Below are 5,678 nucleotides of genomic sequence, written 5' to 3'. Positions count from 1 at the left end.
AGGCCATGAGTTCGTGGAAAGCTACGCTTTCCACCAACCGATAGGGTATCATCTCTAATGAGATTAGTTTGGCAATGTGGGCGTTCAAACCCAGTGTACGCGGATGAGAGACTGAGTACTTTCCTGACCTACTCATAGTGTCTGGGAGGGTGAGCTGGACTTGAGAGCTGCATATGGTGGAAGTAGCGGTGGACAAGGCGGACTGAGAGAGGGTTGATGGTGGTGATGGAGTTGGTGTTCTTTCTGATGGCCTAGATTCAGTCTTTCGTTGATATAACAGTGGGATTCCCTGACTGCTGTGGCCTTGCAACGACACCTCAACATTTGCTGCTGTGCTAACCGGTGGGCTTACAGTGGGGGAAACAATGTAGCGTTGCTGACTACCTTCTTTGTGATCAGTTGCACATGTGGTACTTGAGGTTTGGTGTTGTGTCCACGCTTGCAAGTGCATGCTGGTTAAATGTCTAAGCATGCAACTGGTATTCAAATTTTTCAGATTTTTCCCTCGGCTAAAGGTCTTTGCGCACTTCTTACAGATAACCTTGGCCTGATCATGAGGATTTTGTTAAAAAAAAGTGCCACACTGCACTCTTCCTACTTTGGCAGACATTTTGCTGCCTAGCACGCTGTGATATTTTGACCCTCTGGACAAGCTGTCCAGCAACTCTTTTGATTTTTGGAATGTCTTTGGAGTGCTCCGGGCCTGCCAGATAACAGCTGTTGCGATGTCGATGTCTGCTGTGGATGCTCCTCCTCCTCATCTGAGCTATTGGAAGCAGCACCCTCTTCCCCCAATGGATGCCAATGTGGGTCAACAACTGTGTCATCCATCACCTCCTCTTCAATGTCATGTGCACCTTCCTCTGTGTCACCGTGTATGGTGGTATAGTGTGCGGGAAGGGGCACCTGAGTCTCATCAGGGTCAGAATCTGGCTCTGTACACTGCGAGGACAATGTAGTGCTCTGAGTGAATGTACCAGCAGAATCATCTATCAGTGGCTGTGCATCAGTGCACTCCATGTCAGATTCATCTTGGCCTGGGTAATTCACCATTTCACTTGATAATCCAGGCATGGTATGTGAAAACAGCTCCATGGAGTAATCATTAGTATGGCCTGCATCATCCTTCAATCTTGGTTGGGGTGAAGGACACAAGGAAAGGTGTGGTTCATGAACATGAGCCTCCAATGACGACTCAGTGCTTTTATTTTTTACATCTTCAGAAGAGGAGGCGATAGAGCTGGAGGCTGAGTCAGCAATGTAAGACAAAACTTTTTCCTGAAGCTCTGGCTTTAAAAGCGGTTTGCCAACTCCTAGAAAACTAAGCCTTCGAGGCCTTGTGGAGCCAGACGATGACGCAGGCTCAACACCTCCTGCATTCGGTCCTATTTTGCTTTTGCCACTACCATCAGATCCACCACCAACACCATCATTACCAGCTGCCAACCCCCGCCCAATTCCACGGCCTCTTCCACCAGCCTTCCTCATTTTTGGTAGAAATGTAGACAAAATCCAACAAACTATATAGTAATGTAAAACAAGGTACAAGGTGTCTATAGGACAGGGGATATTTTGAATTTCTGCACACACTTGTGAACACTGGACACTTTTGGATTGTGTGAGGCCCACTGAATATCATAGCGCTATGTCACAGGCTCGATGTCGCAGGTGTGAAAAATGTCACTAGAGGATAACGGAGATTTTGAATTTCTGCACACACTTGTGGACACTGGACACTTTTGGATTGTGTGAGGCCCACTGAATATCACAGCGCTATGTCACAGGCTCGATGTCGCAGGTGTGAAAAATGTCACTAGAGGATAACGGAGATTTTGAATTTCAGCACACACTTGTGGACACTGGACACTTTTGGATTGTGTGAGGCCCAGTGAATATCACAGCGCTATGTCACAGGCAGAAATTGGCTAGTGTATGACAAACTACAAGGTGTATATAGAATTGGGCAGAATAGGAATCTCCCTAGAGTGTAGGTCTGTAAGAACGGAATAAGTCCTCGACTTATCCTTACAGAGCGACACACAGATAGCTTCACTGTTGCCGTAATAACAGCCGTTACACGGTACTGAGAGAGGAGCGTGCACGTACACGGCTGTCCGGTGTACGTAAAATTGTCAAGCTCCGTGTTTTTTAAGTATACGGACTGACACGCTGTCTCTCTATAGTTTTGAATGTGATCAAACAGCAAATATATTTAACTGTTTGAAAACTAGACAAAACTAGAAGGTGCAGGTCTGTAAGAACGGAACATGTCCTCAACTTATCCTTACAGAGCGACACACAGATAGCTTCACTGTGGCCGTGATAACAGCCGTTACATGGTACTGAGAGAGGAGCGTGCACGTACACGGCTGTCCGGTGTACGAAAAATTGTCAAGCTCCGTGTTTTTTAAGTATACGGACTGACACACGCTGTCGCTCTATAGTTTTGAATGTGATCAAACAGCAAATATATTTAACTGTTTGAAAGCTAGACAAAACTAGAAGGTGCAGGTCTGTAAGAACGGAACATGTCCTCGACTTATCCTTACAGAGTGACACACAGATATCTTCACTGTGGCTGTGATAACAGCCATTACATGGTACTGTGTGAGGAGTGTGCACCGCTGAATGGTGTGAAAAAATGCACGCTCAGTACCTCACCAGGACAAAAAAAAAAAAATTGGGATTGCTTTTAAAAAAGCAGTTTGCAGAGCAGTGGGTAAACAGCAATGCAGCCGTCAGGAAGCCTTAGAAGGCAGCCTAACAACCAACACCGCTGATCCAGCAAAATATAGCCTCCACTTGCACTGCACACACAGTGACTGGTGTGTTGTACAGGCAAAATCGCTAGCAGCAGAAGCAGTTTTTGGTGTTTTCTTCCCTGCCTAACGCTCTCCCTACAAAATCATCAGCAGCAGCAGCTCTCCCTATTCTGAGATCAGCATGAGTAACATGGCGGTCGGCGTGCACGCCCTTTTATACCCCCTGTGACGCCCACCAAAGCAAGCCAATCACTTGCATGCCCTTCTGAAAGATGGTGGTGACCCCTGCCTATGTCATCACATTAAGCACAGTGTCCGTGGATCCTGATTGGCTGAAAAAGAGCGCAAAACAAACTTTTGAAACGCGACTTTGGCGCTTAAGTCGCCGACCTCGTGGCCGACCTCATCCTAGGGTCGGGTTTCGTTTCATGAAACCCGACTTTGCCAAAAGTCGGCGACTTTTGAAATTTTTCGACCCGTTTCGCTCAACTCTAATTACCACAATGAATTTTAAACAAAACAATTCAGATGCAGCTGAAGTTCAGACTTTCAGCTTTCATTTGAGGGTATCTACATTAAAATTGGATGAAGGGTTTAGGAGTTTTAGCTCCTTAACATGTGCCACCCTGTTTTTAAAGGGGCCAAAAGTAATTTGACAATTGACTCCAAGGCTATTTCATGGACAGGTGTGGGCAATCCCTTCATTATGTCATTCTCAATTAAGCAGATAAAAGGCCTGGAGTTGATTTCAGGTGTGGCGCTTGCATTTGGAAGGTTTTGCTGTGAAGGAAACACGCGTTCAAAGGAGCTCTCCATGCAGGTGAAATAAGCCATCCTTAAGTTGCAAAAACAGAAAAACCCATCCGAGAAATTACTACAACATTAGGAGTGGCAAAATCTGCAGTTTGGTACATCCTGAGAAAGAAAGAAAGAAACCACTGGTGAACTCATCAATGGAAAAAGACCTGGGTGCCCACGGAAGACAACAGTGGTGGATGATCGCAGAATAATCTCCATGGTGAAGAGAAACCCCTTCACAACAGCCAACCAAGTGAACAACACTCTCCAGGAGGTAGGCGTATCAATATCCAAATCTACCATAAATAGAAGACTGCATGAAAGTAAATACAGAGGGTTCACTGCACGGTGCAAGCCACTCATAAGTATAAAGAATCAAAAGGCTAGACTGGACTTTGCTAAAAAAAATCTAAAAAAGCCAGCACAGTTCTGGAAGAACATTCTTTGCACAGATGAAACCAAGATCAACCTCTACCAGAATGATGGAAAGAGAAAAGTATGGCGAAGGTGTGGTACAGCTCATGATCCAAAGCATACCACATCATCTGTAAAACATGGCGGAGGCAATGTGATGGCTTGGGCATGCATGGCTGCAAGTGGCACTGGGTCATTAGTGTTTATTGATGATGTGACACAGGACAGAAGCAGCCGAATGAATTCTGAGGTATTCAGAGCCATACTGTGTGCTCAGATCCAGCCAAATGCAGCCAAACTGATTGGTCGTCGTTTCATACTACAGATGGACAATGACCCAAAACATAAAGCCAAAGCAACCCAGGAGTTTATCAAAGCAAAGAAGTGGAATATTCTTGAATGGCCAAGTCAGTCACCTGATCTCAACCCAATTGAGCATGCATTTCACTTGTTAAAGACTGAACTTCAGACAGAAAGGCCCACAAACAAACAGCAACTGAAAACCACCGCAGTGAAGGCCTGGCAGAGCATCAAAAAGAAGGAAACACAGCATCTGGTGATATCCATGAGTTCAAGACTTCAGACAGTCATTGCCCACAAAGGGTTTTCAACCAAGTACTAGAAATGAACATTTTATTTACAATTATGTAATCTGTCCAATTACTTTTGGTCCCTTTAAAAACAGGGTGGCACATGTTAAGGAGCTGAAACTCCTAAACCCTTCATCCAATTTTAATGTGGATACCCTCAAATGAAAGCTGAAAGTCTGAATTTCAACTGCATCTGAATTGTTTTGTTAAAAATTCATTTTGGTAATGTCTAGAACCAAAATTAGAAAAATGTTGTCTCTGTCCAAATATATATGGACCTAACTGTATGTTGATGCACGTATAAATACATGCACACACGAGTGTGTGCATATATATGCCCGCATGAAACAACATATCACCCCAGAAAAATACATCAAAATACTGGAACCACTGTAAAAAATCTATTATCCAGTCTTCCAATGAGAAAATGACATGGATCCAAAAATAGAACCCCAAAAAATATGTATGAGTATGGCTTTCCCTATGAAGAGATGAGGCTCTCAGACTGAAGTGATGGGTCCAAAAATAGAACCCAAAAAAAAATATATATGAGTATGGCTCTCCCTATGAAGGGATGAGGCTCTCAGGCTGAAGTGATGCCCCCAGGAGGCCCACAAAACAAAACAAAATGTCCAACCATGATAATGGATTCTGTCCTCTATGTGATGTGGACCTATTAGGGACCATGGCGGATTCAAACAAAGAGTCCAGGAAGAGGTCCCATACTTCTGGAAGAAAAATTTGAAGAGGAGTTCGATGCACTGGCTGAGACTATGTCAATCAAGGACACATAAGTCCAGCAGAAATCTCCAAAAGAGATGAAGAGATATCCTCCTATCCATTGTGGATACCGATCAGGAACGTAGCAAAGTCAGACCCAAACAGAGCGATATGAAGATCAACCCAAAAAGCCTGTAAACAAAAGATCTTCGTTAATTCCAGTTGGTTCTGTAGAATGCAATAAAAAGATCCACCGTGATTCCGCTTGCAGTAGCTTGTTATCAAGAGATCCACCTCTACCAAAGCCACATATATGTTCAAGTCCCAAGATTGAAGAATTGGAGTATCTACCTCCATGATACGTTAAAAAGTGTGAAGCAACCGAGGTTAGAGT

Source organism: Dendrobates tinctorius, unplaced genomic scaffold, assembly GCF_039654945.1.
Source record: "Dendrobates tinctorius isolate UK_male_01 unplaced genomic scaffold, ASM3965494v1 ptg000105l, whole genome shotgun sequence".
NCBI lineage: Eukaryota > Metazoa > Chordata > Amphibia > Anura > Dendrobatidae > Dendrobates > Dendrobates tinctorius.
The sequence above is the reverse complement of the archived record's forward strand: the minus strand, read 5'-3'. Positions refer to the sequence as shown.